Source organism: Oryza sativa, chromosome 3 (genome assembly GCF_034140825.1).
Source record: "Oryza sativa Japonica Group chromosome 3, ASM3414082v1".
Taxonomy (NCBI): domain Eukaryota; kingdom Viridiplantae; phylum Streptophyta; class Magnoliopsida; order Poales; family Poaceae; genus Oryza; species Oryza sativa.
This window is the reverse complement of record NC_089037.1, coordinates 18,329,275-18,341,049: the sequence shown is the minus strand read 5'-3', so window position 1 is coordinate 18,341,049 and position 11,775 is coordinate 18,329,275. Positions and strand designations below refer to the sequence as shown.

The 11,775-nt window shown below is 41.9% G+C and overlaps 1 long non-coding RNA gene across 1 annotated transcript; it reads left to right on the top strand.

Annotated features, from left to right (window-relative positions):
* Positions 1-6,882: 6,882 nt before the first annotated feature.
* LOC107280471 (uncharacterized) lies at positions 6,883-11,565 on the top strand. The gene is made up of 4 exons (XR_010740111.1): positions 6,883-7,714; positions 7,805-7,964; positions 8,051-8,131; positions 10,776-11,565. It is a non-coding gene; the product is annotated as an uncharacterized lncRNA (long non-coding RNA).
* Positions 11,566-11,775: the final 210 nt, after the last annotated feature.

Here is an 11,775-nt window from a genome sequence, read left to right as displayed (position 1 = left end):
GCCTCTGGGGTTTGGGGGAAGACGGCGATATACCGCAGAGTTCGTGTACTGATACATACCACAACATAAATCAAACGCTCCATCGGATTTCAACTACTATAATTCGTTGCTTTCTCCGTTGTGACTTGTGAGTTGTTTTCGGAAATTCAAAGAGTTTCTCTAAATATTATTTTGTTACTATGCTTACTCTCTCCATTTTATATTATATACGTCACTAGAAAAAATGGCCCGTATGTTACAACATGTAAAAACGTTTTGGATCGCTATATATTATACTTCTTCCTACTTTGGTTTAATATTTTTTTATTTGATACAGACTTCGGATGGTATTTGTTGCGATTGGGTTTTTAATCAATATTTGATTTTGTGGTTTGTCCGCTGTACGCGATTAGGATTTGATTCAATCTCTAATCCCTGATGTTTTTCCCTTTCGCCGGTATACACAATGAACACATCGTGAGTGTAGGGACGAAGGGCGTGTGGGTTAGTGTCGTTAATCAGGTGTTTAAAAATCTTTTATGCAACACGTAAAACACGAAACATGTGGATGAATGAAAATAATTAATTTGTGTTGGCTCAATTAATTACATAGTTAAACAGAAATAATTCATGAATTATGTCACTGCTGGGCATAAATAATTAAGAAACATGAATATAAATAAAATTTATATGAATTTATAATCAATGTTGGTCAAAAAAAATACATATCATGAGAAACATTAGCCAAATTTCTAGTTGGTTCAATTTAGATAGAGTTAAATTAATAAGCAGTCATAAGCAATTAAAGTGATACTAATTCTATTTCTGAAAATAGAAAATACCTAAAATCACTGAGAGAGAAAAAAATTGATTTTAGCCCGGCCCAAACTTACGGCCTTCTTATGTGTGTACATGCAGCCCATGAGGCGACCACATGGCCTGGGAACGGCACATGGCCCGTCGTGGGAGAAGCCAAAACCGTTCGATCTGATGGACGGTTCCAATTGATCCCGACCTATATAAATATTCGGCAGCCCAAACCATAACCCTAAAATCATTTCCCCTCCCCCTCTCTCTCTCAAAACAACGACGGTAGCGGCGGCTCCACCCTCCGCCGCTCCCCCTCCCCCTACCCCGGCGGCGCCTCTCCTTCTTCCCTACCGACGGCGCCTCTCCCCCTCCCCTCATCGGCAGCACCCTCCCCCTCCCCCCACCGGCGTCGCTCCATCTCCCTATCTCCCTCCCGTTTCGCTGGCTCGACGTGGCAACAGTGAGGGCTCGACGTGGTGCAGCGATGGCGGGGGTACGATGCGGAGACGGCGGTGATGACCGTCCTTCCCCTCCCCCTCTCTCTCTCTCTCGCCTACCTCCCGCGACGGATCTGGTGATGGCGACATTGGCAGCGGCCACAGTGGTGGTGGCCGAGGACAGATCCGGCAGCGGCGGCTACTTCCTTCTCCAGTGTGGTGTGTTGATTTGGGATGTTAATTTTGTGGGGATTCTTGATTTTGATTTGGGATTACAATTGAGTGATTTTGTGATTCATGTATTTTGGGAATTGGGGGCAAAGGGGTTGGGACCAATCCGCTTATCTGCTTGGGGATTTTATTAGAACGGACTCGGACTCAAATGATGACGACGGACGAAGCGGACGATTGGAAGCCTTGAGTATTTTTTTAATTAGGTATAGATTTTGACTTTTCAAATCTTTTTTAACGTTGATCATGTTTATAAAAAAGTTAACCACTTCCACAGCAGCAAATTATTTTATTAAATTTAACATTTCATATATTTTGATAATATGTTTGTTTTGTATTGAAAATATCAGTATATTTTTATGTAAACCCAGTCAAAACATATTATAATATGAAACAGATGGAGTACTAAATAAATATCATCACTCTCACCAACAAATTCATTCTATGAATCTATTTAAGAATTAATCTTTAGGCTGCATTCCAACCAGAATGTTTGAAACCTATCCTCTCCTACAAGGGAATGGGATGGCTCATTAGTGTGTGATTAATTAAATATTAGCTTAAAATATGAAAAAATAAATTAATATGATTTCTTTAAAGTAATGTTCTTACCATTTAGTAGATTGTAAGCCTGAGGTAGTTCCGAAAATAGCTTTACAGTGTTTAATATAACACTCTAGTATCAAACTAACCTTAACAATACATAAGGTAGAGTATCTTATCTTAAGTTGCTAAAATTAGGCCAAGGATTTGTGTCAGCCGATGAATTAGAAGAAGTTGATATTGGACCAAGTGATAGGCCTAGGCCGACATTTGTTAGTGCAAATTTATCGGATGTATTTAAAATGAAGTTAGTGAAATTATTGAAAAAATACAGAGATTGTTTTGGTAGGGAATACTATGAGATGCCAGGACTTAGCCGATCTAGTGTTGAACATCGGCTCCCTATAAAACCAGGATATCAGCCATTCAAATAGGCTCCAAGACGATTCAAACCTGAGATGTACGATGATATCAATGCTGAGATAACTAGACTTTATGATGCAAAATTCATCAGACCATGCCGATATGCTGAGTGGGTTTCAAATATAGTACCAGTGATCAAGAGGAATGGAAAACTTAAAGCATGTGTAGATTTTAGATATTTGAATAGGGTTACTCCTAGGGATGAATACCCCATGCTGATTGCAGATTTACTAGTTGATGGAGCCTCTGGGCATAAGATCATAAGCTTTCTGGATGGCAATGCATGATATAATCAGATTTTTATGGCCGAAGAGGACATCCATAAGACTATTTTCAGGTGTTTTGGTGCAATCGACTTATATGAGTGGGTTGTGATGACTTTTGGCTTGAAGAGTGTTGGTGCTACATATGAACGAGCAATGAATTATATATTTCATGATCTCATCGGTTTATTGGTTGAAATTTATGTTGATGATGTGGTTGTGAAGTCAAAAGAAGTTGATGGACATCTAGACAATTTACGCCAGGTGTTGGAGAGGACAAGGAAATATGGTTTAAAGATAAATCCAACTAACTGTGCATTTGGTATATCGACTCATTCTGTAGATATGCAGAATAATTTCATTTCTGAATGCAACAAACCACCTATTAATATCAGGCTGAACATTGTCAAAAACATGGCCATTTTGTTGCTTCCAAATGACCATCAAGCAAAGCAAACAATCTCCAAAAAACCTTTTCTTCTGAACAAAATTCGAGCCAAAACCAGCATTTGGCAAATTTCCAAGTTTGGATTCCATCTTATACCAGGCGCTCCCAGCACAACTTACTAAAAGGGCAAGAGATGAAAAGGTGAATCGGTGTCTCTATAGGACACCCACAAATTCCACAGTTTAGAATTGCATCTTCAGGGCCACAATGCCTCCTATCCAACATGTCCCTAGTATTGAGCCTGTCCCACGAAAGTAACCACATAAAAACCTTAATTTTTTTCACACATTTACTCTTCCAGATCCAGATAAAAGGCCTTGGAACATAGATTCCCACAAAATTAGATCTATAAAACTTTGAGCAAAGTAGATATGTAATTCCAGATGAAGGTCTAAAAATCTCCCTTTTCTGAACTGAGAGGCAAAATGTCTAAATCAGATTGCAACTAAAGAAACTGTCCATAAGCCTGATCATCTAGCGGGAGAATTAAAACAATCTTCAAGTTGAATATTTGAGAAGTGATTCATAGATTCTCATCTCACAGTAGTTTAGGAAAAAAAGATCAGGATACTTCAATATCTTAATCTCACCATTCCAGAGATCATCCCAAAACAAGACTGAGGTGCCATACTGAATTGTACATTGGGAAACAGCTCTATAAATATAAAGCCAACAGAATAATGTCTCTCCACCAAAAAGACCATTTATTCAAAATCATATGAGGAACTTTTGTTGTGTAGTAAGAAGCCCAAATAAGTCTAACCCAAGGAAGGTCTTGTGCAGTGTAGAATTTATGCAAATGCTTCAGTAGCAAAGCCACATTCTGAATATACAGATTTAAAACACATAGACCACCCTTGTCCTTGGGTCTACAAACTTTATCATAGGCAACCGAAGATTTTCTTTTTACAAAAACATTGGAACCTCTCCAAAGGAAATTTCTTCTTGATGTGTCAATGGCTTCAATAATAGTTTTTGGCAACTTAAGGGAGCACATGTAATAGGTTGGAATGGTGGACAAAACAGAATTTATCAAAGTTAACCTGCCTCCATAGGGAAGAAAATAAGCACTAGCTATCAGTCTCCTTTCTACTCTATCTACCATTGGTGTCATATCAATCACTCTTGGCCTTGTAGTACTCATTGGCAAGCCTAGACAAGTGAAGGGCATAGAACCCACTTTACATCCCAACAACAGAGCCAGATTTTTCAATTTCTCCTCAGGGACATTCAACGGATAGATATTAGACTTATGATAGTTAATTTTCAAACTAGTGTCTTGAGTAAATATGTGCAAAAGGGCCTTAAGACAACAATTCTCTCTGTGAAGCCTTTAAGAAGATGAGAATATCATCAGCATACTGAACTACAGGAAAATCTCCTCCATCTTGATCATTTATAGGCTTAGATAACAAACCAAGACTCATAGCTTTATTTAAAACATCTTGAAGAAAGTTCAGCACCAATCACAAAAAGCAAGGGAGAAAGAGGGTCACCCTGTCTAACCCCTCTTTTACACCTACAAAATTTTCCAGGAACACCATTTAGCAAGATAGAAGAACTTGTTGATTCAAACACCATCTTAACCCAATTCAACCATTTTGCAAGGAAGCCCGTATGTTTCATTATTTTCAAAATGGTCGAATGTTCAATTGTATCAAAAAGCTTTTTCAAAGTCCAATGATTTTCAAAATGGTCGAATGTTCAATTGTATCAAGCTTTTTCAAAGTCCAATGTGAGAATCAAGATTTCCCTTTTGGATTGCTGAAATTGATGAATCCTATATACCTATACAAATCTGTGAAACCATGTGTGGTTATAATTCTTTTGTGATGGGAAATTGACAAGTACCGGAAGTGCAAGAAGTGTATGCATAGACTAACATTGGTCAGATTGCGACATCTGTGCCAAGACAACGGTTGTTTGGTTCATGTGTGTGCAGGTGATCGGGGTCGATCTTGGTCAACGGCGGATCGGGACTAGACTCAGGGAGGAGTTGAGGTCCATAACGATCAAGGATGCCGGATGACAAGATTGGACACAAGGTTGCACACGGTGGGTGGACAGACACCGTGTGAGGTCTTTGCAACGGGCTTCGCAAGGTCAAGTGCAAGCACCAGGATTCGCGAAGAAAGCCGACGGAGGAAAGGAGCAAGCAGTGCTACAGTACACGTGGTACTGTAGTATGCTGCCAATGAGGAAAGTCCACGTGCATGCACTTGGTTGGAAGACTTGGTCATCAGGAGCAGTAAGCTAGCATGCGAGCTGTGCATGTGTGTACATGACATGTGGACAGTTGGGGTTGATTGGCAGGGAGGCCAATCTAACCTTTCCACGTGGCCCAAGATAGTGGATGGCCCGGCTGGCAGGGAGGCCAAGCCGAGCAGCCCAAGACGACGGGCCACTGCATCGAGGCAAGCCGGCCTTCCAGCTCGGGAGCTCGGTCAGCAGGAGGCCACATGGCCGGTCCTAACTGGCCCAAGATGGAGACAGCCCACGGCGACGGGCCCATGAAGACAAGGCAAGCAAGTCCAAGGTATGCGTGCGGCGGGAGCCGTACGAGCAACGTGGCGGCCTCCCGTTCGACGGACCACGGCATCGGCAGGAAAGGTGTGAGACGCGGCATGGCGCGGGACCCACGCAGTTTTGGCAAGCGCGCGCGGCCGCGCGGGAGCGGTGGCTTCGCTCGCTGGCAGGTAGGCCCGCTAGGCTGGAGCACGCGCGGAGCGCTCGGCGAGACGCGTGGCGACTCCGGACTGGACGCGGGTGAGCGCGCGCACTGAGAAAAAGGAAATCAGATGCGCGCGGCGTGGCTGGGCAACGTGGCGCCCTCCCGTTGGTGCAAATGGGGAGCACGCGGATCCAACAACAAGAAGAGCATGTGAGGGTTCGGATCGATGAGGTGGCAATCATCTCGAGCTTTTCCTTTGAGTAGAAGGAACAATGGATGGACCAGATCTGTTCTGAGTTAGGGTTTCGCCCTAGGGGTATTTGAGACAATGTCTTATGAGTCTTTAGGCTATAAATAGAGAGATGGATGCAACGGTGGATGTCGCTCCTTTTGTAATCCTTTTGAGATGCTCGGTGAGAGAGTTTCGGTGTGAGTTTGGAGTGTGTTTGCCTGAGAGGCTTTTGTATTAGGATTAGTTTGGAGTGTGTTTATCCGAGAGATTTTAAGTTTGTGTTAATGTTCCTCTGAAGGTGTATGTTGCTCCTAGTTGAGCGGTTATTTTGCATCACCTATGAATGAAATGATTTGAATGATTTCGTTTTTGCCTTGTTCATTTAAATTCCGCAATTTAAATTCTGCTTGTAATTTGAACTTTGCGATGATGAGTTTTGTTATCTCCTCCTCACCTCTCTTCTAGTTTGGGAAATTCCTTTTCTCTTTCTCTTCTAGTTTTGGGAATTTCTTTCTCCTTTTCTAGATCCGGCTTCTCTAATAGCCGCGGTTCTAGTAAGGATTTTAAGAAATCCGGCTTGATGAGTATTTTCGGGGGCAAGATTTGAATTGCTATATTCACCCCCTCTCTATAGCTGTTCTTGGTCTTTCAAAATCATCCCCACTACCTGGAATTTTATCATCCCCACTACCTGGAATTTTCTGCTTCTAGTGCTTCCACGTCATCAGTTTTTCCATAACCGTTCAATCGACACCGCATCCTGCATCCGCACCGTCCCGCATCTCGCTCCGCCGGGCCCATTGCATCGCTCCCCACCACATCGCGCATCTCGCTCCGCCGGCTCCACACCCCACCGGATTGCTCCCCACCGCATCGCTCCTCTCTTGCACGAGCGCCCGCATCGGCTTCCTCTCCCGCATCTCGCTCCGCCTCCCCCACCGCATCCCTCTCACTGCGCGCCGTGGGGACAGGCGCTGCGGCGCCGCGCTGCATCGCGCTCGCCTGCCTCCCTACATCGCACTCGCTCCCCACCGCACCATCCGCCTCCCGTGCAGCATTTCGCTGGACGCCGTGGGGACAAGCGCTGCGGCGTCGTGCCGCATTGCGCTCGCCTGCCCCCCTGCGACCCACTCTGCCCCTAGCGATGGCTGACTCTCCTTCTCCTGCGCCGTTCCGAATCCACATCCGAGAGAAGCGAAACGACCACCGCCCACTAACACCTATGTCGTTTCCGCTCCCTGCTTCCTCTCAGTCTCTTCATGGCTCCACACTCCGCCGGGACTGGGAAAGCCGAAAAATTAAAGCGGCTTCCCAGGTTCTTGACTGTTGACATGCTCGGTGTTTGCATGCTACAAAAACAAGCCGAAGCAAGCACAGGAACTGAAAAGCTAGGTCACCTTAATAGCAGCAATCAAGCCCATCATCATGCTTTTTTTTTTTGGAGAAAGATTATCATGCTTTTTAATCAACACCACAACTGTTTAGAGCTTCCTCAATGGTAGCCTTGCAGTTGGGCTGTTTGCGATCGACTTTTTTTTTTTTGGATCTTTGGTTGAAATTGACAGCTCCCCACCTCAACAACTGCTGAATCTGTTGGAAATTTCGGCAGCTTCATCGTCAAATCACGTCAATATGTGCTAGCCTTTCAACAGAAGTTCCTTTATCGTCTCGATCCAGGTAGTGAATTTTTAATTTTTTTTAACTTACTCATTCTTTGTTTTAATCGATCGGTGGGTGGCCCAACTTCTATTTTCTGCTTTTTTGCAGAAACAGATGACAAACAGTCTACGGAGGTTTAATTTTTCGTCAATGCTTGAAGCGACCTTCTACATCCTTGGTGAATCAAGAAAGATCAGCCTCCCCTTTTTCTTTCAATCAATTCTCCAGCACATCTTTTCCCTCATGGCAATGAAGATTATTATACCTGGTTCTTAATCTTCCTACTTCATTTGTTTGTGACTAATGAGAATTATGTTGTCCTTACTCTATTTTTGCCCATTTTTTAACCATCAGTTCTTTTTATTCTAATGGCGCGATGATATCAACTGAATTGATCGAGAACAAAGGAAGAGTGAACAGTGCAATAGTGCACAGGTATGTGATTGTTAACCAATTCAGAACTTATATTAAGGAGCTTTTTATATTCTCTATTTTATATCTTATTATGCATCCCTTCACAAAGGTAGTATTCCTGTACTTGAGTATCTTATGAAGCATTCGCATATGAACTATCTGTGTTGTGTGGATCCTCCTCCCTATTGCTTCCATAGTTCCATGCATCAATGGTTGCATATTTCTTTAGTTTATCAAAAAGGTCTAATTTCTCTTTGCTAGGTAATTCACCTGATGGTGTGTAGTCCTGTTGTTTGTGGCAAAATGGATTTTCAAATGGGTTCGATCATTGAATTACATCACCTTTTGCTAAGAAGTTAACTAGATACTTACGATTTGCTACAGTTGAATACAATCTGTTGATCTACAGTTGATCTAGACTGCAACTTCAAAAGATGCTTGGTATTTGATCAGTCCCATTGTACTTATACTAAAATTTTAGAAGCAGATCGATGGAAATATTTAAGAGCGAAAGGAACCTGATAATCAATTCCATTCTTGATGAAAATCATCATTTCTTTAATTATTTGCTCACTATCAATTATTTTACGTTTTCAATATGCACAAATTTCCGTAGCAACGCGTGGAGTATCATCTAGTATACTCAAAAGATCACGCTAAGCTGTCTTGAATTGTCCTCCCTTTAATAAAACCATATTGATTTTCATGCACAATTTTCTTAATTACTCCTTGAAGCCTATCAGCCATTAACATAGTCAAAAATTTTAGGCTGATACTCATAAGAGAAATTGGCCTAAAATCATTAACATGTTCTGGGTTAACCTTCTTTGGCATAAGAGTAATATAAGAAGAATTGATGCACTGAAGTTCTACCAACTTAGCGTGGAAATGAGCAGCCAATCTGTAAAAATATTAGGCTATAATTGGCCAGCAATTTTTTATAAAACAACCATTAAAACCATCTAGGCCAAGGGCTTTATCAACTAGAAGCCTTTTGACAAGATCATCCATTTCAAGAGCGAAAAAAGGGTCTACTGGCTATCGGCTCATGTTCTAAAGGGAAGGGTTGGGAAATGGATTTTTGCTTTGCCTAGGTTTGATTTAAGGTATGAATCGGCCAAGGCAGTAAAAGGACAAGCAAAAACCGACCCTAGTTTAGTTTGTATAACCCCAACTTCGAGTTGTTGATTAATCATTCATGCAATTGAGTTACTATCTTTCCTTTTCTTGCTTGTGTTCTTCGATTCACACACAGGGATTATCCTTCTCAGTGAGGTCAATCGGGATTTCGGAGACGTGGTGCTGCGATTTCAGGGTTTAGATCGTGTTGATCGGAAGCCAAATCGTGTGTGTCAAGTTTTCACCAAATTGATAGTTATCTTCACTTGATGGAAGATCGGGCATCTCGTGACCATCTGTTGATGCGAAAAACACACACTGGCCTGGGAGATCTGCTTAGCTCTAGTGCAGGTCCAAAGTTTGGTGAGATGCGGGCGTGCTAGTCTTGATCCTGCAACTGACAAGATATGTAAATAGTAGATCAAATAGCCGATCGTCTAACAAGCCGATGAGGTAATTCCAGCCAATAGCCGATGCCGATACCAGCCGATAGCGATAGGATTTAAGCAATCGGCTGATGATAGTATAGTATAACAATAATATAATCCAGTAGAAACCAATTGGCTAGCAATGATATGATAGAATAAGCACTGATCCGAAGGTTAAAGCATACATCAGTTGGAGGTCCGATGTCATAAAATCCACAAGATTAGATAGACCAATGAAACCTCTGTTGTCATCGGCTAAATCCAACTTATATGTATATGCTATCCTTATAAGCCGATGCAACGTCTAGATAACTTATCGGCTAGCACCCCAAGAAAACATTAGCATGAACCTATCGGCTTAACAAGACTTATATTATCAACAACAATATAGTAGGTCGAACCTAACCGTTGCAGCACGAGATTGTATATGATAATCTAATACTCGATGAGCTGATAGATCTATCTAATGTGATGGATATAACAAATCTATTTATAACAGCATTGTGATTGTAGAGATATATCGGCTAAGGCAGAAGGTCGGACCTAACCGAGACAATCCCAACTAAACTGATGCGTCTCTAAACACAATGCAACTAGAGATAGAATTGAGATATTTGGTAAGCAAATGTATCAACCAAACCAGAGCGATCCAAGAGATCGAAGCGATGCAACCTTAAACAACACCAACGTAACCGATAGATTCACCAGGGCTGGTAGAACGTAGGACTTACCCCTTCACCGGAGATCGAACTGAACCGATGCAGCCCCGCGTCAGGTGACAAATTCCGCCGGTTGATAAGTAAAACCTCAGAATAGAGGGCGATACACCGAGAGTAGTTGGATTGATCGAGAGATATTTTACAATGACCCTAGGTGTACATATTTATACCCATGGGGAGATAATAGTCCTTGTCGGACAAGAAATAAACTTTTCTAAAGATAAAAGAAAAACATAAAGTCCTTGTTGGACACTAAACACACTTTCCTAAAGATAAAAGGAAACTAACAAACTATTCCTAATTAATAGATAACTTGCCATGTCGCATCCTCCTTGAACTCGGACTCTTCTGGATAAATTTCCTTTAATTGATCTGACTCCACCAAGAACACAACTGCAGGCGATTTGATGACTCCCATCGGCCGATTCCAAGACTCTGAAGCCGATACTGACTCTAGGCCGATGATGACTTCGGGCTTGCCAAATTTTGTTGTTAACACCATCACTTTGTGCAAGGAATTATGGAGTTAATGGAGGGACTTGAAGAGAGGATTGCAGTGGTTTATAGTGCCCAAATCGCATCTCATGACCATAACTTTGTGCAAGGAATTGTGGAGTTGGAGGGACTTGAAGAGAGGATTGCAATGTTTTATAGTGCCCAAATCGCCATTTAATCTAATCGGAAGCTGGATATAATGGCAGTTCAGTAATCGGTAGGACTATTTAGGAGGAGTTTCTGCAGAGTGCAGGATGAAATTATGAGGGAACCAACAATTTCTGGCAAAGTGGGAGGTAATCAAACAAATGAATTTAGTGGGAGCCGGAGGATTCACATGCGTGCAACATTGAAAGGGATCAATAATATGCAGCGTGAATTGTTACATAGTGTTGCATGGGTCGCATGCATCGTCGGATGGGAACAAATCAGATGGGTTGGGTTGGTTGAGTGTGATAGGCTGGATTCACCCGGCAAGGATGAATGACACAGATTAGAAGCAAGGAGCCAAGAAAGACAGACAAAATCAAGAAACACAAAACCAAATGGTGGATCACCTTGTGACTGAAAAATAAGCATTACTTGTATAGTTGCATAGGATGCATGGAACGCTAAGAGCTTAATTGTTCTTAATTGTTAATCAGTTTCCTTTTATGATAGTGTAACAGTAACACAAGTTTATTTTTTCTTGTCAGACTGGTGGTATTTCTCAACGACATTACTAGAAATATGCATTCTAGCAATGGCGCCAGAAATGATCCTATTATTTATGGTTATAGAATTAATCCGCAAGCGCACATATATACCATTGTAGCATTTCACTTGGAAGTATTCGAATGTATCGTATTTTTAATCCCAAGGGAAGATAATAAGAGTGAACTTTACTAATGCACTTTATACATAT